General features: G+C 57.7%; 1 protein-coding gene across 1 annotated transcript in view; it reads left to right on the top strand.

The window, feature by feature from the left end:
- The first annotated feature begins 2,778 nt into the window (after positions 1–2,778).
- HIC2 (HIC ZBTB transcriptional repressor 2) overlaps positions 2,779–23,613 on the top strand; it is a 74,093-nt gene continuing 53,258 nt past the window's right edge. The window contains exon 1 of the mRNA XM_038763188.1: positions 2,779–2,824. The gene's annotated coding sequence lies outside the window, so the exon portion shown is untranslated. The remainder of the gene's footprint in view (positions 2,825–23,613) is intronic.

Below are 23,613 nucleotides of genomic sequence, written 5' to 3'. Positions count from 1 at the left end.
CTGGCTCCGCCCCTGCCGCCCCTTGTCTCCTGATTGGCTCTGGCCCCGCCTCCTTGTCCATCTGGCTCCTCCCCCGCCCCATTACCTCAGGGCTGGCCCCGCCCCTTATCCATCTGGCCGTGCCCCATTACCTCAGGACTGGCCCCGCCCTCTCATCCCCATGGGCCCGCCCCCTGCTGCCCCTCGTCTCCTGATTGGCCCAGCCCCTTGTCCATCTGGCCCCTCCCCCGCCCGTCATTGCCTCGGCACTGGCCCCGCCCCCTGCCGCCCCTCGCCTCCGGATTGGCCCCGCCCCCTTATCCATCTGGCCCCGCCCCTGTCCCGTTACCTCAAGCCTGGCCTCACCCCCTCATCCCTCTGGTCCCGCCCTCCGCCTCCGGATTGGCCCCGCCTAACCTGTCCCCGCCCCCTTATCCATCTGGCCCCGCCCCATTACCTCAGGTCTGGCCCTGCCCCCTCATCCCCATGGCCCCGCCCCCTGCCGCCCCTCGCCTCCTGACTGGCTCCGCCCCTCTGGCCCCGCCCCCTTATCTATCTGGCCCAGCCCCTGCCCAATCATTACCTCAGGACTGGCCCCGCCCCCTGCCACCCCGCCTCCGGATTGGCCCCGCCCCACACGTCACGATTAGACCCCGCCCCATCACCACTCCGGCCCCGCCCCCCACCGCCCCTCGGCTCCGGATTGGCCCTGCCCCATTACACCAGGACTGACCCCGCCCCTCCCTCTCTGGCCCCGCCCCTGATTGGCTCCGCCCCATTGAGGCAGGATTATGCCCCTCCCCCTCATCCATTCTGCCCCACCCCCGTCTCCGGATTGGCCCCGCCCCATTACTTCAGATCTGGGTCCGCCCCTCAGGCTCGACCACGCCCCCTCATCCATCTGGCTCCGCCCCTCGCCTCCGGATTAAGACCCGCCCCTCCCCTTCTGGCCCCGCCCCCTGCCGCCCCTCACCCCCTGATTGGTCCCGCTCCATTACGTCAGGAGTGCCCCGCCCCCTCAGCCCTGTGGTCATGCCCCCAAACGTCATGATTAGCCCACGCCCCCCACCACCCCTCGTCTCCGGATTGGCCCCGCCCCGTTACGTCAGGATGATGCCCCGCCCCCATCCCGCCGATCCCACCCCATCGCCCCCTGATTGGCCCCGCCCCGTCACGGCAGGATGAGGCCCCGCCCCCTGGTCCCTCCGGTCCCGCCCCATGCCCCCTGATTGGCCCCGCCCCGTCACGTCAGGATCAGGCCCCGCCCCATCCCTCCGGTCCCGCCCCTCGCCCCCTGATTGGCCGCGCCCCGTTACGACAGGATGAAGCCCCGCCCCCTCACCCCTCCGGTCCCACCCCTCGCCCCCTGATCGGCCCCGCCCCGTTACGGCAGGATGAAGCCCCGCCCCCATCCCTCCGGTCCCGCCCCTCACCCTCTGATTGGCCCCGCCCCATTACGGCAGGATGCGGCCCCGCCCCCTCATCCTTCCGGTCCCGCCCCCGCCCTCCGATTGGCCCCGCCCCGTTACGGCAGGATGAGGCCCCGCCCCCTCGTCCCTCCGACCACGCCCCCGCTGCCCCGCGCCCCCGATTAGCCCCGCCCCATTAGGGCAGGATCAGGCCCCGCCCCCTCACCCCTCCGGTCCCGCCCCTCGCCCCCTGATTGGCCCCGCCCTGTCACGTCAGGATGAGGCCCCTCCCCCTCACCCCTCCGGTCCCAACCCCTCGCCCCGATTGGCCCCGCCCCGCTACGTCAGGATGAGGACACGCCCCCTCATCCCTCCGTTCCCGCCCCTCGCCCCCTGATTGGCCCCGCCCCGTCACGTCAGGATCAGGCCCCGCCCCTCGCCCTCTGATTGGCCCCGCCCCGTTACGGCAGGATGAAGCCCCGCCCCCATCCCGCCGGTCCCGCCCCTCGCCCCCTGATTGGCCCCTCTCCGTCACGGCAGGATGAGGCCCCGCCCCCTCACCCCTCCGGTCCCGCCCCTCGCCCCCTGATTGGCCCCGCCCCGTCACGGCTGGATGAGGCCCCCCCCCCACCCCTCCGGTCCCGCCCTCGCCCCGATTGGCCCCGCCCCGTCACGTCAGGACGAGGCCCCGCCCCCTCATCCCTCCGGTCCCGCCCCTCGCCCTCTGATTGGCCCCGCCCCGTTAAGGCAGGATCCGGTCCCGCCCCTCGCCCTCTGATTGGCCCCGCCCCGTTACGTCAGGATGAGGCCCCGCCCCTTCATCCCTCCGGTCCCGCCCCTCGCCCTCCGATTGGCCCCGCCCGTTACGGCAGGATGAAGCCCCGCCCCCTCACCCCTCCGGTCCCTCCCCTGGCCCCCCGATTGGCCCCGCCCCGTCACGGCAGGATGAAGCCCCGCCCCCTCACCCCTCCGGTCCCACCCCTCGTCCCCCGATTGGCCCCGCCCCGCTACGTCAGGGCGAGGCCCCGCCCCCTCACCCCTCCGGTCCCGCCCCTGGCCCCCCGATTGGCCCCGCCCCGTCACGGCCGGACGAGGCCCCGCCCCCTCGGTGCCGGTCGGTGCCCCCCGGCGCGGAGCTGCGGGTCAGTGGGCGAGCGGCCCCGACGTCACACTCGCTGCAAGATGGCGCTGGGCGGGCGGCCCTGAGGGGGAGGAGGGCGAGGAGGAGGAGGAGGGAGAGGGAGAGAGGGAGGGAGAGGGAGGGAGGGCCGCCCGGGCGGAGGGGCCGCCACCGCCACGACGACCACCACCACGCCGAGGAGAAGGGGACGGGGAGGAGGAGGAGGGAGAGGAGGAGGAGGAGGAAGAGGAGGAGGAGCGGGGAGGAGAAGAGCCCCGACCCCAACGCCGCCGACCACGCCGCCTCCGCCCGCGAGGTGAGACCGGGGGGCGGGGAGAGAGGACAAATGCATGGCGGGGGGCCGGTTGGGGGGGGGGGCGGCCTCGGGACACGGGCTCTGTGTGTGTGTGTGTGTGTGTGTGTGTGTGAGAGAGGACACAAAGCGCCCCCCCCCCCCACCCCCCCCCCCCCCCCCGGGGGTCCCGGGGCCGCTTCCCGCCCTTTGTGCCTTTCCCCATCTTCCAGGCTCATCACCCGCCCACCGTCGGGTCGGGCCCGCCTCTAGATGTTGCCCGCTTGGACTCCCCGAGCGCCTAGGCCGGTGCTCTGCACGCAGTAAGCGCTTAATCAATACGATTGATTGATTCATTGATTGAGCCCACTGTTGGGTAGGGACCGCCTCTAGATGTTGCCCGCTTGGACTCCCCGAGCGCTTAGGCCGGTGCTCTGCACGCAGTAAGCGCTCAATCAATACGATTGATTGATTGTTGCCCCCTTGGACTTCCCAAGCGCTTAGTCCAGTGCTCCGCACACAGTAAGCGCCCAATCAATACGATTGACTGATTGATTGAGCCCGTTTTTGGGTAGGGCCCGCCTCTAGATGTTGCCCGCTTGTCCTTCCCAAGAGCTTAGTCCGGTGCTCCGCACACAGTAAACGCTTAATAAATGCGATTGATTGATTGATTGAGCCCATTCTTGGGTAGGGCCCGTCTCTAGATGTTGCCCGCTTGTACTTCCCAAGCGCTTAGTCCAGTGCTGTGCCCGCAGTAAGCGCTCAATCAATACGATTGATTGATTGTTGCCCCCTTGGGCTTCCCAAGCGCTTAGTCCCAGTGCCCTGCACGCAGTAAGCGCTCAATCAGTACGATTGATTGATTGAGCCCACTGTTGGGTAGGGCCCGTCTCTAGATGCTGCCCCCTTGGACTTCCCAAGCGCTTAGTCCAGTGCTCTGCACACAGTAAGCGCTCAATCAATACGATTGATTGATTGATTGGGCCCACTGTTGGGTAAGGACCGCCTCTAAATGTTGCCCCCTTGGACTTCCCAAGCGCTTAGTCCAGTGCCCTGCACGCAGTAAGCGCTCAGTCAATACGATTGATTGATTGTTGCCCCCTTGGACTTCCCAAGCGCTTAGTCCAGTGCTCTGCACACAGTAAGCGCTCAATCAATACGATTGATTGATTGATTGGGCCCACTGTTGGGTAGGGCCTGTCTCTGGATGTTGCCCCCTTGGACTTCCCAAGCGCTTAGTCCCAGTGCCCTGCACGCAGTAAGCGCTCAATCAATACGATTGATTGATTGATTGGGCCCACTGTTGGGTAGGGCCCGCCTCTAGATGTTGCCACCTTGGACTTCCCAAGTGCTCTGCACGCAGTCGGCGCTCAATCAATACGATTGATTGATGATTGATTGATTGATTGAGCCCACTGTTGGGTAGGGACCGTCCCTAGATGTTGCCAGCTTGGACTTCCCAAGCGCTTAGTCCAGTGCTCTGCACGCAGTCGGCGCTCAATCAATACGGTTGATTGAATAAATGAATGAATGAATGAATGAATCTCCTCCCCCCTCTATTGTGCGCCCCTCGCCCCAGCGCTTAGCGCAGGGCCCCGCACTTAGGCCCCCACTGTTGGGTAGGGACCGCCTCTCTATGTTGCCAACTTGTGCTTCCCAGGCGCTTAGTCCAGTGCTCTGCGCACAGTAAGCGCTCAATAAATACGATTGATTGATTGATTGATTAGGCCGGCCGACCACGTGACGGGGGGGCGGGGGGCGCGTGTGATTGACAGGCGGTGTGTGGGGGGGGGCCCCCGCCGCCCCCCAGCCTGGCTGCGAGGTGGGGAGGGGGCTGTTCATCCAGATTTCTTCCACTGATTTGATTTTATTAATCCGTTTTGTCGTCCGTCTCCCCCTTGTCGCCGTTGGTGCCAACTTGGGGTCCCCAAGCGCTCTGCACAGAGGGAGCGCTCAATAAATACGATTGAATGAATGAATGACTGACTGACTGAATGAATGGGGATGGCCCCCCTGCCCAGCCCCTGCCCATGTGGGCCGCATTGTCTACCCTCCCACCCTCCCTCCGTCCATCCGTCCTTCCCCGGGCCCGACCCCCCTGGGCAGGGGGCGGAGGGGGTTGGAGGGGCCCGCCCGGGCACTTATTGGAGCGGATGGGTTGCAGAGGGGCCCCCCACTTAGTGCCCCCCTTAGTGCCCCCACCCCGGGCGGACCTGATGCCCGGTGCCCGGCGGGGCAGCTGCTGACCGGCGGCCGAGTGCCCGGAGCGGCCATTTTCTGCAGTCCAGGACACCCACCCACCCCCCTCACCCACCCCTCACACGAACGCACAGAGAAACACACACACATACACACACGGAGGAGAAACACACAGAGAAGCACACTAACACACACACAGGAGAAACACACACACACACACACAGAGGAGAAACACACAGAAACACACACACAGAGGAGAAACACACACAGAGGAGAAACACACAGAGAAGCACACACAGAGGAGGAGAAGCACACAGAGAAACACGCACACAGAGGAGAAGCACACAGGGAAACACGCACAGAATCACACAGAGGAGAAACACACAGAGAAACACACACACAGAGGAGAAACACACAGAGAAACGCACACACACAGAGGAGAAGCACACAGAGAAACACACACAGAGAGGAGAAACACACAGGGAAACGCACTGAAACACACAGAGGAGAAACACAGAGGAGAAACACACAGAGAAGCGCACACAGAGAAACACACACACAGAGGAGAAGCACACAGGGAAACACGCACAGAATCACACAGAGGAGAAACACACAGAGAAACACACACACAGAGGAGAAACGCACAGAGAAGCACACATACAGAGGAGGAGAAATGCACAGAGAAGCACACATACAGAGGAGGAGAAGCACACAGAGAAACACACACACAGAGGAGAAACACACATGGAAACACGCACAGAAACACACAGAGGAGAAACACACAGAGAAACACACACACAGAGGAGAAACACACAAACGCACACACACAGAGGAGAAGCACACAGAGAAACACACACACAGAGGAGAAACACACAGAGAAGCACACACACAGAGGAGGAGAAGCACACAGAGAAACACACACACAGAGGAGAAACACACAGAGAAGCACACACACAGAGGAGGAGAAGCACACAGAGAAACACAGGGAAACACACAGAAACACACAGAGGAGAAGCACACAGAGAAGCACACACACAGAGGAGGAGAGGCACACAGAGAAACACGCACAGAAACACACAGAGGAGAAACACACAGAGAAACACACACACAGAGGAGAAACGCACAGAGAAGCACACACACAGAGGAGAAGCACACAAACACACACACAGAGGAGAAACGCACAGAGAAGCACACACACACAGAAGAGGAGAAGCACACAGAGAAACACACACACAGAGGAGAAACACACAGGGAAACACGCACAGAAACACACAGAGGAGAAACACACACACACAGGAGAAACACACAGAGAAACACACACGCAGAGGAGAAACACACAGAGAAACATACAGAGAAGCACACAGAAACACAGAGAAACACACACACAGAGGAGAAACACACTCAGAAACGCACAAACACACAGACACACACACACACACACACACACACAAAAACAACCAACCCCGCCACCCCCTGCCCCGAGCACCCGCTGGCCTCTGCCGGGACTTGCCCCGAAACCGCTCCCATTCCTCCCAGTATTCCTGAAAAGAAAATCCCCCCCCCTCCAGGCTGGCGGAGGGCGGCTGCTGCTTCTGCTGCTGCTGGAGGTGTAATTAAAATGAAATAAAAGGGATTGTTGCAATTGCAGGACGAAGCCGGGGGTCCGGGGCCCGGTGACAGGTGGGAGAGGGCCCGGGCGGGCGGTTGGATGGACGGACGGACGGACGGACGGCGAGCCTTGTCCAGGGCTAATCCCGGCCCGGTGTTTTCTTTCTCGGGATCCGATTTCTCATTTTGCTAACGAGCGGAGCCTCGCACGCGTTCCCGGTCAGCTGTTGAGGGAGAAGAAGCCACTGGGCTTTGCATTATTGAAGTGACCCCCATCTCCCGTCCACCTTCTCCCCGCGCCGCCCGCCGCTATTGTTCCCCAGGAAAGGGAGCCTGGGCGACGTTGGCCCTCGCCACCGGACACTCTTCCTGGGCCCTCAGGTCTGGCTCGCTGACCGCTTGGGAGCCGGACCCCTCGGAGTCCGTGCGGGCGGCGGGGAGCCGGCCGCCCCTTGGCACGGCCTCCCCGGGTTGGTCCGCAGGGAGTGAGGTCAGTGGCCATCAGCGGCCCCCTCCCTCCGGCCGGGGTGGGGGCCGTCGCCCCGTTTCCCGGTTGGGAAGAGGGTGGCCCGGTCGCCAGGGCCGCTAGCCCGTACGGACCAGCCTCGCGCCGACTGAGCCACTTTGGATGCACCGTGACCGGGCGGGTCGCCCCCGGCCTCTGCCCGTGGAGGTCATCAATCGTATTTATTGAGCACTTACTGTGTGCAGAGCACTGTACTAAGCGCTTGGGAAGTACAAATTGGCAACACATAGAGACAGTCCCTACCCAACAGTGGGCTCACGGTCTAAAAGAGGCGGCCAGAGCGGGCTTTCCCGGCCGGGGCACCCGAGAGGGCGACGAGGGACCGGGCGGGGTCCGAAGCGCCCCGGCGCGAGAAGAGCCCAACAGACGGCATCGGCCGATGGCCCGGAGGGGCTCGGCCGTACGGGACGGTCCCCCCGCTTCTCCTGGAGCGTGGGTTGGGGTCGCGGGGCCCTGGCACCCCCACTCCACCCCGAGCCGATTCCGGCCGTAGCACTGACCGCGATCCCCCCGCCGGGCACTGGGCAAGGACGGGGGAGAGAGAGAGAGAGAAAACGGGAGAATGCCCGGGGAGGTACCCCCATCCTTGCCTCCTGCTGCTTCTCCCTCCCCAGGGCCCCCGCTCGCCCTTGTCAGCAGCCGGTTGGCGGCGAGGAGAGCTCCCCGGTCCAGTTCCCGCCGTCCACCCGTTCCCCAGCTGCTCCATCGCCTCCCGGTCCGGTGGGCCGTGAGATCCCCGAGGACGTGGGGCGACCCCTTGCCCGGCCCGGAGAGGCCGGGCGTCTCACGGTTTAGGGTCAGCGGGTGAGGGAAAGAGCAGGGCCAGGACCCCAGGGAGGAGGGGGAGGGCCCCAACTCGGCCTCGGATGGACAGGTCTCCCGCACGGTGCCGGACACCCGGCCAAGTAATAATAATAATGATGATGGCATTTATTAAGCGCTTACTATGTGCAAAGCACTGGTCTAAGCGCCGGGGGGATACAAGGTGATCAGGTTGCCCCACGTGGGGCTCACAGTCGTAATCCCCGTTTTGCAGATGAGGTCACTGAGGCCCGGAGAAGCGCGGGGACCGGTCCCCTGGGTTCAGCCTGGGCCCTCGACTGATAAGAACGATGGTATCTGTTAGGTGCTCACTACGTGCCAGGCGCCGAACTAGGCTCTGGGCAAGCAAGCAAATCGAGTTGTTGGGCGCAGCCCCCGTCCCACGCGGGGCTCACGGTCTCTGTCCCCATTTCACAGATGAGTTCACTGAGGCCCGGAGAAGCGCGGTGCCTCGCCCAGGGTCACGCCGCAGACAAGTGGGGAAGCCGGGATTAGAACCCACGACCTTCCCACTCCCAGGCGCTGGCTCCATAAGGTCACCGTGGGCGGGGAAAGTGCCTACCAGTTCTGGTGTACCCTCCGAAGCGCTTAGTACGTCGCTGCGGACGCTGAGAGTGTCCCTAAAAGGATGGTGATGATGATGCTGAGGCGGGGAGTCGTGGCTTGGGGTGCCCAGGTTTGGGGGCTTAGCTGGGGCCCCCGGGGCCGGTGGTGGCCCGTCTCGGCCTGGAACCAGTTGCCGTGACTCGCCACCCCTCCCGTCTTATCTGCCCGCCCCACGGAGATAACCATGCCCGCTCCTCGTGGGGTCGGGGCGTCGATCCGGCCGGCCTGTGCCCTCTGCCCCCTTCCCAAGGGGCCCGAGGGCGACTGACGTTCCGGCTCCCGCTCCGGACCCCTGGGCAGAGACGGCGCGACTCTGTGCCCGCCCAGATCTCCTTGCCTCCCCGAGGCTGACGAGCCTTTTTCTCAGGCCCGTGACCCGGAGAGGTGCCAACCCGCGGCGGGGGAGCGGGGTGTCTTCTGTGTGCCACGGGAGAGCGGCGGGGGGCTGCGGGTCACCCTCGGAGGGCCTGCCGGCGTCCCTCCCCATGTGGTCTGGAGGTCCGGCGTGCGGCGCGGAGCCGGCCCGGTGCCGGGCCGGGCGCGTGGAAGCCTGTTTACCCGCGCGGGTGGCTCGGGGCTCAGATCTGGGCCGCGGCCAAGCCGCCGGCGGGCGCCTGTGCCCGCCGCGCTCCTTCCGGGATGCCCGCCGCGACCCGGCCTGCGGACGTGAAGGAGCGGCGGGGGCGAAGCCAGGCCACCGCCGGCCTCCCCGCTCCTCTGTTTTGGTTTTGTTTTCCCCCGTGCCCGGGGCGGCGGTGCCAGCCCTCGGCGTGACTCAACGCCGCCTCTCACCCCGTGCCTGTCAGAGATTCTTGGAAAAACGCTTCCGTCTGCTCTGGGTCAGGAGCGCCTTGGCAACCTTGCCACCCCCGCCTACGTCTGGGAGCCGGGCCGCGGCCGGCGGCGCTCGGGAGCGAATTCCAGGAAACCGAGAGAGCCCGCGTGCGGGCGGGCGAGCGGGCCGGCCTGAGTGAAGGGGCTCGGCCAAGGGCATCGAGGGACCCACTCGGCCCGGCGGCTTGGAGGGCAGGGCGGCGCGGGAGGGACGGGAGTCCGAGAGGCCCGGCTTGGAGGGCAGGGCGGGTCGTGGGGCCGGGAGCGGGGGCACCCGCGACGCCGGGACGCCCCTCCGCGCCCCTGGTTGCCAACCGGTCACCCGGCCGGCCGTCTTCCACCGCCGTGGGAAGGCCCGGGTGGCCTCTGGGCCTCGGAAAGCCACTCTGGGTCCTGGTGAATCAGTCACTCTACCCTGGCGGGCCGCGTGGCCTCTCCCACCCCATTCTGGCCCCATGACCCTTTCTCCTTCCGCCGCCCGCTCTCCCTTCCCCCCGCTCTGGCAGCAGACCCCGCCTCCTGTTGCCCTCCTCCTCCTCCTCCCCTTCCTCCTCCTCCTGCCCAGGCCCACGGGCCCCACCCGCAGTACGTGGGGGTCACTTGGGTGCCCCCCACCAGCGGAGCCCGAGGGCAACCGCGGCGAGCGGGCTCTTCTTTCCCGGGCGAGGGCCTGGCCTTCCTCTGCTCTCCCCACCGGGACGTCATCATCATCAATCGTATTTATTGAGCGCTTACTATGTGCCGAGCGCCGTACTAAGCGCTTGGGAAGTACAAATTGGCAACACAAATTGGGACATCGGTCAGTCTGGACCCCCAGGTCGGACCGGGGCCTGGGGGGGGGGGGGGTCACCCCCATCCCCGCCGCCTCCTGGAACTCCGCCGGGGCACGACAGGGACCCTGCCGCCTCCTCCGACCCGTCCCGGATGCCAGGGCACGGCGCCCCTGCCCCTTGGATCCGCCTGCCCACTCCCGGGCCCGCGTCTAGTATTCCTGCCCAGAACTCACTCCCCTGGCTTCCCATCCCACTGCCCGCTGCTCTCCACGTCAAGAAGCAGCGTGGCTCAGTGGAAAGAGCCGGGGCTTTGGAGTCTGAGGTCGCGGGTTCAAATCCCGGCTCCGCCGACTGTCAGCTGCGTGACTTTGGGCAAGTCACTTCACTTCTCCGTGCCTCAGTTACCTCATCTGTAAAATGGGGATTAAGACTGTGAGCCCCCCATGGGACAACTTCATCACCATGTAACCTCCCCAGTGCTTAGAACAGTGCTTTGCACATAGTAAGGGCTTAATAAATGCCATCATTATTATTATTATTAACAGGGGCCCTGCCGCCTCCTCCGACCCGTCCCGGATGCCGGGGCACGGCACCCCTGCCCCTTTGGTCCACCTGCCCGCTCCCGGGCCCCCCGTCTGGTCCTCCTGCCCGGACCTCACTCCTCTGGCTTCCTATCCCACTGCCCGCTGCTCTCCACATCGAGAAGCAGCGTGGCTCAGTGGAAAGAGCCGGGGCTTTGGAGTCAGAGGTCACGGGTTCAAATCCCGGCTCCCTTGCCCTTGCCCGGCAGTCAGCTCCGTGACTTTGGGCAAGTCACTTCACTTCTCCGGGCCTCTGTTCCCTCATCTGTAAAATGGGGATGAAGACTGTGAGCCCCCCGTGGGACAACCCGATCACCTTGTAACCTCCCCAGCGCTCAGAACAGTGCTTTGCACGTAGTAAGCGCCTAATAAATGTCATCATCATTATTATTATTATTATTAAATCCCATCTCTTCCGGGAAGCCTTCCCCCACTGCCCTTCCGTCTTCCCACTTCAGCTTCCCCTCCTCCCCGTGGCGCTTCGATCCGAATCTTGTCCCCAGTTACTCCTCCCGTCTGTTATTTATATCCTCAAGCTCCTCGTGGGCAGGAGCGTGTCTACGGTGGAGGTAGTAACAGCGGCGATAATCGGGGCGTTGTTCAGTCACTGTGCGAAGCACTAGGATAGACGCGGGGTCAGCAGATGGGACCCAGTCCCTGGCCCCCGCACCCTCGAAGGGGGAGGGAGAAGAGGGATCGGATCCCCGTGTTACGGGTGAGGAAACCGAGGCACAGGGAAGGTAAATGGACTTGCCCGAGGTCTCCTGGTTCCCAGCCCCGTGCTCTCCCCTCGAGGCCCCGCTGCTCCCAGCTTGCTCGATTCAGTGCTCCGCGCCCGTAGGTGCTCCTCCGCCCGGACTGGGCGGGGGAAAGAGAGGCAGCGCGGTGCCCGGCTGGGACCCGTGCCCGCCGCCTTCCTTCGACAGACCGTGAGCCCACTGTTGGGTAGGGACCGTCTCTATAGGTTGCCAACTTGCACTTCCCAAGCGCTTACTACAGTGCTCTGCACACAGTAAGCGCTCAATAAATACGATTGATGATGACAGAGGGCGGAGAGGGCTGGGATCCCGGCCTCCATTAGGTCTGTTTGCCGAGAGGAGTCGTGTGGGCAGGAAACGTGTCTGCTGTTCGGTTATTTTACTTGTACGTTTCTATCCTATTTATTTTATTTTGTTGGTATGTTTGGTTCTGTTCTCTGTCTCCCCCTTTTAGACTGTGAGCCCACTGTTGGGTAGGGACTGTCTCTATGTGTTGCCAATTTGTACTTCCCAAGCGCTTAGTACAGTGCTCTGCACAGAGTAAGCGCTCAATAAATAAATACGATTGATTGATTGTCCTCGCCCAGGCGCTTAGAACAGTGCTCTGCGCTCAGTAAGTACAGTCGGGTGACTCAGTTAATATCGGAGGACCCGCCGTTGCTCCAGAAGCTCGCTAATACTAGCCAAGCCCAGCCTGTCCATCTTCCCTTCCCCGCCCCACCGCAAGCCCCCGGAAGGCCGGACCGGTCCCCACCCGGCGTTTAACCGGGCGCCGGGCCGGACAACCGGGAGAGGCGGGTCCGGTCCCCGTCCCGCGTGGGGCTCGCGACCCGAGGGAGGGAGGGCAAGTACGGGATCCCCATTGTACAGATGAGGAGAGCGAGGCCCAGAGAAGCCCAGACGCTCGCCCGAGGTCACACGGCTGGCAGGTGGCGGAGCCAGGATGGGAGGCCGGGCCCCTTCCTCTAGGCCGCCACGCCGCCGCTCCGACCGGGTAAAGTAGCCCCGTGCGGGGGGAGTTTGGGTGGGCAGCGTCTCGGGCCCCCGGGCCCCTCGACCCCTCCGTGCCCACCGAGTCTGGTGCCCGTCGCAGGCCGGTGGGACGGAGGGAGGCCGCGGAGGGCGGCCGCTGGACTCTAACCTCGCCCGGCCCGCTGGACGCCGGGGGGAGGGCACCGGGCCCCGGGCGGGAGTGGCCGGTGCGGACGGCCCGAGGACTTTGGTCCGTGGCTCCGTGCGGCGGCTCTGGGCCGGCCGTCCACCTTTGGGTGGTCTCCCCCTTCTAGACTGTGAGCCCGCCGTCGGTTAGGGCCCGTCTCTCTATGTTGCCAACTTGGACTTCCCAAGCGCTCCGTCCAGTGCTCTGCACACAGTAAGCGCTCAGTAAATACGACTGATTGACTGCAGGGCAGGGGTGGGCGCTGGAGAGGAGAAACGTCCTTCTGGGACCCCCAACCCACCCCCGTCGCCAGCGAGAAAGCCCCCCGGCCGGCCCTACGGAGGCACCCACCCCGGGCAGAGCGGGTTTTCCCGGTGCCGCCCAGGCCTGGAGCGCGGCCCAGCGGGATTCAAGGGATCCAGGAGAACGGTGCCCCCGCCCCACCCCTGGTGGGACTCGGTGCCCTTTGTCCTGCCCGGAGCTAGTGGACGCCTCCACCCCCCTCGGCCTCCCGGCCGGCCTTCCCCAGGCACGGGGCCGTGGGGGTTGGCGGCTGGCGGGCACACGGGGGGCCCCAGGGGTCACTCCATCCCCCCTTCCCCCACCCCAGGCTAGTGCAGGCTCAGGTCGGACTGGCTTATCTGTCTCCCCCAACTCACCCCACCCCAGCCAACCAAGCCGCCCTCCCGGGCTCTGGCTCCTGGGAGGAAATGCTGGGGATTCTTGGCATTCCTTGGCAGGGAGAGGGTTAAGGCCACAGGGAAATGGCGGGATGGGCCAGGCGGCTCTCGTCTCTCTCGGACCCCTCTTCGACCACCACCGAGCCCCGGGCACCCAGAATTGGCGGGGAGAGAGAGGCCTTCCCAGAGGGCGGCCCGCACCGTTCTGAGTGTCATTTATTCGTTCAATCGGATGTACTGAGCGCCTACTGAGGGCAGACTAAGCGCTTGGGAACCCAAGTTGGCAACGTATAGAGGCGGTCCCTACCCAACAGCGGGCTCGCGGTCTAGAAGAGAGGGTGGGGAGGTTGGGGGGGGGTCTCTGTGCCACTGCAGCCGACTCCCCCAGGGCCCGGGGCCGCACCCAAGGGCGCCGCCGGGCCTGCCCCAACCGGCCGGGCACGAGACGCCGCCTCCCAAGAGCCCCCCGGGCCCACCGCCTGGGTGGTGGTCGCCTTCGTTACCGGCGCTTTTTTGATTTTTAACGCCGTCGGTGTAGCCCCTACTACGTGCCAGGCACCGTTGTAGACCGCGAGCCCGTCGTCGGGCAGGGGCCGCCTCTAAATGTCGCCCACTTGGACTTCCCAAGCGCTTAGTCCAGTGCCCAGCGCACGGTGAGCGCTCAGTAAAGACGAGTGGACGGTCTGAACGCCGGTGGTCGGGTCGGAAACGGCCCGTGCCCCCCGTGGGGCACTCCCGGGCTTCATCCCCATTTTGCAGATGAAGTAGAAGTTAAGAGAAGCAGCGTGGCTCGGTGGAAAAGAGCCCGGGCTTTGGAGTCAGAGGGCGTGGGTTCAAATCCCGGCCCCGCCCATTGTCACCTGGGTGACTTTGGGCAAGTCACTTCACTTCTCTGGGCCTCAGTTACCTCCTCTGTAAAATGGGGGTGAAGACTGTGAGCCCCACGGGGGGCAACCTGATCACCTTGTATCCTCCCCAGCGCTTAGAAGAGTGCTTTGCACATAGTAAGCGCTTAACAAATACCAACATTATTATTATTATTAAGTAACTAAGGCACGGAGAAGGGACGTGACCTGCCCGAGGTCACGGCAGACGAGTGGCAGGGCTGGGATTCGAACCCAGGTCCTCTTTTCCTCCGTGGAGCCCCGGAGACACCATTCATTCATTCAGTCGTATTTATTGAGCACTTACTGTGCGCAGAGCGCTGTACTAAGCGCTTGGGAAGTACAAGTTGGCGACATAGACGGTCCCTACCCAACAGCGGGCTCAATCAGTCAATCAATCAATCGTATTTATTGAGCGCTTACTGTGTGCAGAGCACTGTACTAAGCGCTTGGGAAGTACAAGTTGGCGACATGTAGAGACAGTCCCTACCCAACAGTGGGCTCACAGTCTAAAAGGGGGAGACAGAGAACAAAACCAAACATACTAACAAAATAAAATAAATAGAATAGATATGTACAAGTAAAAGGGCTCACAATCCAGACCCCCGCCATGGAAAAAATGCCCCCCACTGGCATCATCATCATCAGTCGTATTTATTGAGCGCTTACTGTGTGCAGAGCACTGTACTAAGCGCTTGGGAAGTCCAAGTTGGCAACATCTAGAGACAGTCCCTACCCAACAGCGGGCTCACAGTCTAGAAGGGGGAGACAGAGAACAAAACCAAACGTACTAACAAAATAAAATAAATAGAATAGATATGTACAAGCAAGATAAATAAATAAATAGAGTAATCAATCAATCGTATTTATTGAGCGCTTACTGTGTGCAGAGCACTGGACTAAGCACTGTACTGGCACTCAGAACACCATCTGAGCGGGGTTGTCGGGGCAACTCTGCCAGGGCAGAGGAAGCTGGGCGCCCCTCTCAAGCCCGTAAGCTCATGATGGGCAGGGACTGTATCCGTTTCTTGTCATATTGTCCTCGCCCGAGCGCTTAGTACAGTGCTTTGCACACAGTAAGCGCTCAATAAATATGAATGAATGAATCCCTGATCCCTGTCCTCCAGGGTCTGCCAGGCTGGTGACCAGCCGTAGGCCCAGACCCCCTCCGATACGACTACTAGTAATGATAGTGATAATAATAGTAGCATTTATTAAGCGCTCACTATGCGCAAAGCACCATTCTAAGCGCTGGGGAGGATACAAGGTGAACAGGTTGTCCCCCGGGGGGTTCACAGCCTCAATCCCCATTTTCCAGATGAGGGAACTGAGGCCCAGAGAAGTGAAGTGACTTGCCCAGAGTCACACAGCTGACATAGTAATAATAATAATAATAATGATGGCATTTGTTAAGCGCCTACTATGTGCAAAGCACTGTTCTAAGCGCTGGGGGGGATACAGTGTGATCAAGTTGTCCCACGTGGGGCTCACAGTCTTAATCCCCATTTTTACAGATGAGGTAACTGAGGCCCAGAGAAGTGAAGTGACTTGCCCAGAGTCACACGGCTGACATGTGGAGGAGCCGGGATTTGAACTCGTGACCCCTGACTCCAAAGCCCGGGCTCTTTCCACTGAGCCACGCTGCTTCCCTAATGGCATTTGTTAAGCGCTCACCATGCGCCAAGCACTGTACTATTCTCCGGGACGGATGCAAGCTAAGCGGGGTGGACCCAATCCCCGTCCCACACGGGACTCCCAGTCTTAATCCCCATTTTACAGATGAGGGAACCGAGGCCCAGAGAAGCGAAGCGATTTGCCCAAGGTCGCCCAGCAGACAAGTGGCTCAGTGGAAAGAGCCCGGGCTTGGGAGTCAGAGGTCATGGGTTCGAATCCCACCTCCGCCACTCATCAGCCGTGTGACTTTGGGCAAGTCACTTCACTTCTCTGGGCCTCAGTTACCTCATCTGTAAGACGGGGGTTGATATTGTGAGCCCCACGTGGGACAACCTGATCACCTTGTATCCCCTCCCAGCGCTTAGAACAGTGCCCGGCACATAGTAAGCGCTTAACAAATGCCATTATTAAATGGCGCGATTAGACTGTGACTTCTAGACAGTCACTTCTAGACTGTGAGCCCGCTGTTGGGTAGGGACCGTCTCTAGATGTTGCCAACTTGTACTTCCCAAGCGCTTAGTCCAGTGCTCTGCACACAGTAAGCGCTCAATAAATACGATTGATTGATTAGTCCAGTGCTGTGCACACAGTAATCACTCAGTAAACGCTGGGGGGGAATACAAGGTGATCAGGTTTTCCCATATGGGGCTCACAGTCTTAATCCTCATTTGACAGATGAGGGAACTGAGGCTCAGAGAAGTGAAGTGATTTGCCCAAGGTCACACAGCAGACGTGTGGCGGAGCTGGGATTCGAACCCGTGATCTCTGACTCCAAAGCCCGGGCCCTTTCAATCAATCAATCAATCAATCAATCAATCGTATTTATTGAGCGCTTACTGTGTGCAGGGCACTGTCCTAAGCACTTGGGAAGTCCAAGTTGACCACATATAGAGACGGTCAATCAATCAATCAACCAATCGTATTTATTGAGCGCTTACTGTGTGCAGAGCACTGTACTAAGCGCTTGGGAAGTCCAAGTTGACCACATATAGAAATGGTCAATCAATCAATTGATAGTATTTATTGAGCGCTTACTGTGTGCAGGGCACTGTACTAAGCGCTTGGGAAGTCCAAGTTGACCACATATAGAGGTGGTCAATCAATCAGTTGTATTTATTGAGCGCTTACTGTGTGCAGAGCACTGTACTAGGCGCTTGGGAAGTCCAAGTTGACCACATATAGAGACGGTCAATCAATCAATCAATCGTATTTATTGAGTGCTTACTGTGTGCAGGGCACTGTACTAAGCGCTTGGGAAGTCCAAGTTGACCACATATAGAGATGGTCAATCAATCAGTTGTACTTATTGAGCGCTTACTGTGTGCAGGGCACTGTACTAAGCGCTTGGGAAGTCCAAGTTGGCAACATATAGAGACAGTCCCTACCCCACAGTGGGCTCACAGTCTAGAACAGTGGCCCCAGCCCCACCCGGCCTGCCCCCAGCTCATGGAGTTGGTTTTCTGGGAGTTGGCACATATATATGTTTGTACATATTTATTACTCCATTTATTTGTTTATTCATTTTACTTGTACATATCTATTCTATTTATTTTATTTTGTTAGTATGTTTGGTTTTGTTCTCTGTCTCCCCCTTTTATTACTCTATTTATTTACTTGTACATACCTATTCTATTTATTTAATTTTGTTAGTATGCTTGGTTTTGTTCTCTGTCTCCCCCTTCTAGACTGTGAGCCCTCTGTTGGGTAGGGACCGGCTCTAGATGTTGCAAACTTGGACTTCCCAAGCGCTTAATACAGTGCCCTGCACACAGTAAGCGCTCAATAAATACGATTGATTGACTGATTGTTGGGTAGGGACCGTCTCTACACACAGAAAGCGCTCAATAAATACGATTGATTGATGGATTGGGAGGGGGCCTGGTGGAGTACCCCCTTCCCTCTCCCCCCTGGCAACTTATGGGACGGCTCTAGGGGGTCTTCCCATGATCTGCCGAGCCTGGGAGTCCCTCCCACTCCCCTGCCCTTGCTTTGTGATTCCACAGGCCGCCTCTCTTTCATCCCCCCCTTCCCCTGCCCCCCATTCATATTCATCCTCCTCCTCCTCCTCCTCCTCCTCCGCCCGGGGCCTGCAGTCTCCTCCTAGGAGTCACACCGTGACTGTGTACTTCCCAAGCGCTTAGTACAGTGCCCTGCACACAGTAAGCGCTCAATAAATCCGATTGACTGAATGACTGGGAGCCCACTGTTGGGGAGAGAAGCAGCGGGGCTCAGTGGGAAAGAGCCCGGGCTTTGGAGTCATAAGTCATGGGTTCAAATCCCGGCTCCGCCAGTTGTCAGCCATGTGACTTTGGGCAATCAATCAGTTGTATTTATTGAGCGCTTACTGTGTGCAGAGCACTGTACTAAGCGCTTGGGAAGTACAAGTTGGCAACAACTAGAGGCAGTCCCTACCCAACAGTGGGCTCACACTCTAAAAGGGAAGGCACTTCACTTCTCTGTGCCTCAGTTCCCTCATCTGTAAAATGGGAATTAAGACTGGGAGCCCCCTGTGGGACAACCTGATCACCTTGTTACCTCCCCAGCGCTTAGAACGGTGCTTTGCACATAGTAAGCACTTAACAAATGCCACTATTATTATTATTATTATTCTCTGTGCTTCAGTTACCTCATCTGGAAAATGGGAATTAAGACTGTGAGCCCCCTGTGGGACAACCTGATCACCTTGTTACCTCCCCAGCGCTTAGAACGGTGCTTTGCACATAGTAAGCACTTAACAAATGCCACTATTATTATTATTATTATTCTCTGTGCTTCAGTTACCTCATCTGGAAAATGGGAATTAAGACTGTGAGCCCCCTGTGGGACAACCTGATCACCTTGTTACCTCCCCAGCGCTTAGAGCAGTGCTTTGCACATAGTAAGCGCTTAACAAATGCCATTATTATTATTATAATTCTCTGTGCTTCAGTTCCCTCATCTGGAAAATGGGATGAAGACTGTGAGCCCCCCGTGGGACAACCTGATCTCCTTGTATCCTCCCCAGCGCTTAGAACGGTGCTTTGCACATAGTAAGCGCTTAATAAATGCTATTATTATTATTATTATTATTATTATTATTATTATTAGGGACCGTCTTGATATGTCGCCAACTTATATGTTTCTGATGGGGAATGTGCTTAGGTGAGAGTTGAAGGTATTGTTAGAAAATTGTTTTAGATTGGAGCTTAAGCCTGAAGGTTAAGGTTAGAACCCGTTTTTCTTTCAGCTATCAAATCATCCCTACTGAGAGCTCACCTTAATAAATGCCGTCATTATTATTATTATTATTAGGGACCGTCTCGATATGTCGCCAACTTATATGTTTCTGATGGGAATGTGCTTAGGTGAGAGTTGAAGGTATTGTTAGAAAATTGTTTTAGATGGGAGCTTAAGCCTGAAGGTTAAGGTTAGAACCCGTTTTTCTTTCAGCTATCAAATCATCCCTACTGAGAGCTCACCTTAATAAATGCCGTCATTATTATTATAATTATTAGGGGCCGTCTCGATATGTCGCCAACTTATATGTTTCTGATGGGGAATGTGCTTAGGTGAGAGTTGAAGGTATTGTTAGAAAATTGTTTTAGATGGGAGCTTAAGCCTGAAGGTTAAGGTTAGATCCCGTTTTTCTTTCAGCTATCAAATCAAATCATCCCTACTGAGAGCTCACCTTAATAAATGCCATCATTATTATTATAATTATTAGGGGCCGTCTCGATATGTCGCCAACTTATATGTTTCTGATGGGGAATGTGCTTAGGTGAGAGTTGAAGGTATTGTTAGAAAATTGTTTTAGATGGGAGCTTAAGCCTGAAGGTTAAGGTTAGATCCCGTTTTTCTTTCAGCTATCAAATCATCTCTACTGAGAGCTCACCTTAATAAATGCCATCATTATTATTATAATTATTAGGGGCCGTCTCGATATGTCGCCAACTTATATGTTTCTGATGGGGAATGTGCTTAGGTGAGTGTTGAAGGTATTGTTAGAAAATTGTTTTATATGGGAGCTTAAGCCTGAAGGTTAAGGTTAGAACCCATTTTTATTTCAGCTATCATATCATCCCTACTTAGAGCTCACCTTAATAAATGCCATCATTATTATTATTATTATTATTAGGGACCGTCTCGATATGTCGCCAGCTTATATGTTTCTGATGGGGAATGTGCTTAGGTGAGAGTTGAAGGTATTGTTAGAAAATTGTTTTAGATGGGAGCTTAAGCCTGAAGGTTAAGGTTAGATCCCGTTTTTCTTTCAGCTATCAAATCATCCCTACTGAGAGCTCACCTTAATAAATGCCATCATTATTATTATTAGGGGCCGTCTCGTTATGTCGCCAACTTATATGTTTCTGATGGGGAATGTGCTTAGGTGAGAGTTGAAGGTATTGTTAGAAAATTGTTTTAGATGGGAGCTTAAGCCTGAAGGTTAAGGTTAGAACCCGTTTTTCTTTCAGCTATCAAGTCATCCCTACTGAGAGCTCACCTTAATAAATGCCGTCATTATTATTATTATTATTAGGGACCGTCAAATCATCCCTACTGAGAGCTCACCTTAATAAATGCCATCATTATTATTATTATTAGGGACCGTCTCTATGTCGCCAACTTATATGTTTCTGATGGGGAATGTGCTTAGGTGAGAGTTGAAGGTATTGTTAGAAAATTGTTTTATATGGGAGCTTAAGCCTGAAGGTTAAGGTTAGATCCCATTTTTCTTTCAGCTATCAAATCATCCCTACAGAGAGCTCACCTCCTCCAGGAGGCCTTCCCAGACTGAGCCCCCTTTTTCCTCTCCTCCTCCCCATTGTCCCCCCTCTGCCCTACCTCCTTCCCCCCCAGCACTTGCATATATTTGTACATATTTGTGACTGTTTTACTTGTACGTATTTACTGCTCTATTAATGATGTGCATATAGCTATAACTCTATTCTGACGGTTTCGACGCGATTGGTTGATATTTATTACTCTATTTATTTATTTTGCTTGTACATATCTATTCTATTTATTTTATTTTGTTAACATGTTTGGTTTCGTTGTCTGTCTCCCCCTTCTAGACTGTGAGCCCGCTGTTGGGTACGGACTGTCTCTATATGTTGCCAACTAGTACAGTGCTCTGCACATAGTAAGCGCTCAATAAATGCGATCGATTGATTGATTGATTGACACCTGTCTACATGTTTTGTTTTGTCGTCTGTCTCCCCCCCTTGTGAGCCCGTTGTCGCGTAGGGACCGTCTCTATATGTTGCCAACTTGGACTTCCCAAGGGCTTAGTACAGTGCTCTGCACACAGTAAGCGCTCGGTAAATGCAGTTGAATGAATGAGCTTATACTTCCCAAGCGCTTAGTACAGTGCTCTGCACACAGTAAGTGCTCAATAAATGCGAATGAATGAGTGAATGGTGGCGGTGGGCTGGCGGGGGAGGACTAGCCGGGCCCCTGCCCCGGCTGGGGAAGAGTGGGGGGCGATTAGCGCAGTGCTTTGGTTGGGAGAGAGCAGCTGCAGCCTGGTCTCCCCCTCCCTTATAATAATAATAATAATAATGACTGTGAGCCCACTGTTGGCTAGGGACCATCTCTATATGTTGCCAACTTGTATTTCCCAAGCGCTTAGTACAGTGCTCTGCACACAGTAAGCGCTCAATAAATGTGATTGAATGATTGATTGATTAATAATAATAATAATGGCATTTGTTAAGCGCTTACTATATGCAAAGCACTGTTCTAAGCGCTGGGGAGTCTACAAGGTGATCAGGTTGTCCCACGGGGGGCTCACAGCCTTCATCCCCATTTTCCAGACGAGGTAACTGAGGCGCAGAGAAGTGAAGTGACTTGCCCAAAGTCACAACCAGCAGTCAGGCCGGGAGAAGCCGGGCTTTACGGCCTCTAAACCGAGAGTTGGTGGTGGGCAGGGAACATGTCGACCAACTGTGTTGGTCGTTATTATTATTATTATTATTATTATTATTATTATTATTATTACCTTGTGCAGAGCACTGCACTGAGTGCTTGGGAGAGGACGACAGAACAATAAACGGACGCATTCCCTGCCCGCAATAATAGTAATAATAATAATGATGGCATTTGTTAAGCGCTTACTATGTGCAAAGCACCGTTCTGAGCGCTGGGGAGGTTACAGGGCGATCAGATTGTCCCACGGGGGGCTCCCAGTCTTCATCCCCATTTTCCAGATGAGGTGACTGAGGCCCAGAGAAGTGAAGTGACTTGCCCAAAGTCCCACAGCTGACAATTGGCAGAGCCAATTGAGCTTATGAGCTTGGAGTCTAGAGACTGTCTAGTCTACAGGCGCCAAGCGCTTGGCGGAAGCCTGAGACCGATTTCCTGCCCCCTGGGAGCTTTCTCTCTAATGAGATTCATTCATTCATTCAGTCGTATTTATCGAGCGCTTACTTTGTGCAGGGCACTGTACTGAGCGCTTGGGAAGTCCAAGGCGGCAACATACGGAGTCGGTCCCTACCCAACAACGGGCTCACAGTCTAGAAGGGATGAGACCGTTGTGCGTCCTCCGGACCAGGCCGGGGGGCTTCTGGACAGCCAGCGGTCACTTCTGGCTACTTGGACCACTCCCCCGCCCCTGCTAGCCGATCGATCAGCCCATCACTACGCTGTAGTGACCGCCTCCTGCGGCCTGAGCCCGTGTCCTGAGTATTTGCCAGAGTCCGGCGGGGTTTTCCCGCTCTGGTTGGTAAGCCTCTTGTGGGCACGGAGTGGGCATCCACCAACTCTGTTATATTGTCTTCTCCCAGGCGCTTAGTACAGTGCCAGAACAATATGAGCCCACTGTTGGGTAGGGACCGTCTCTATATGTTGCCAACTTGGACTTCCCAAGCGCTTAGTCCGGTGCTCTGCACACAGTAAGCGCTCAATAAATACGATTGATTGATTGGTTGTCAACTAGGTGACTTTGGGCAAGTCACTTGATTTCCCTGGGCCTCAGTGCCCTCATCTGTCAAATGGGGATGAAGACTGAGAGCCCCAGGTGGGACAACCTTGTACATAGTAAGCGCTTAACAAAAGCCATCATCATTATGATGTCGCCGGAGAGGGGAGTCACTTCACTTCTCTGGGCCTCAGTTCCCTCATCTGGAAAATGGGGATGAAGACTGGGAGCCCCCCGGGGGACAACCTGATCGCCTTGTAACCTCCCCAGCGCTTAGAACGGTGCTTTGCACATAGTAAGCGCTTAACAAATGCCATCATTATTATTATTATTATTGCGGGCAGGGAATGCGTCCGTTTATTGTTCTGTCGTCCTCTCCCAAGCACTCAGTGCAGTGCTCTGCACAAGGTAATAATAATAATAATAATAATAATAATGATAACGACCAACACAATTGGTCGACACGTTCCCTGCCCACCACCAACTCTCGGTTTAGAGGCCGTAAAGCCCGGCTTCTCCCGGCCTGACTGCTGGTTGTGACTTTGGGCAAGTCACTTCACTTCTCTGCGCCTCAGTTGCCTCGTCTGGAAAATGGGGATGAAGGCTGTGAGCCCCAGGCGGGACAACCTTGTATATAGTAAGCGCTTAACAAAAGCCATCGTCATTACGATGTCGCCGGAGAGGGGAGGGGGCTGAAGTGCCGTCGTTATTATTTTTATTATTACGTCGCCGGAGAGGGAAGGGCGCTGACTCTCCCCTGCTCCTCCCGCCCCAAGACGGTGTGGCTCGGCTCCGCTCCCCCTCGTCCCCAATT

Source organism: Tachyglossus aculeatus, chromosome 21, assembly GCF_015852505.1.
Source record: "Tachyglossus aculeatus isolate mTacAcu1 chromosome 21, mTacAcu1.pri, whole genome shotgun sequence".
Taxonomy (NCBI): Eukaryota; Metazoa; Chordata; class Mammalia; order Monotremata; family Tachyglossidae; genus Tachyglossus; species Tachyglossus aculeatus.
The sequence above is the reverse complement of the archived record's forward strand: the minus strand, read 5'-3'. Positions and strand labels throughout refer to the sequence as shown.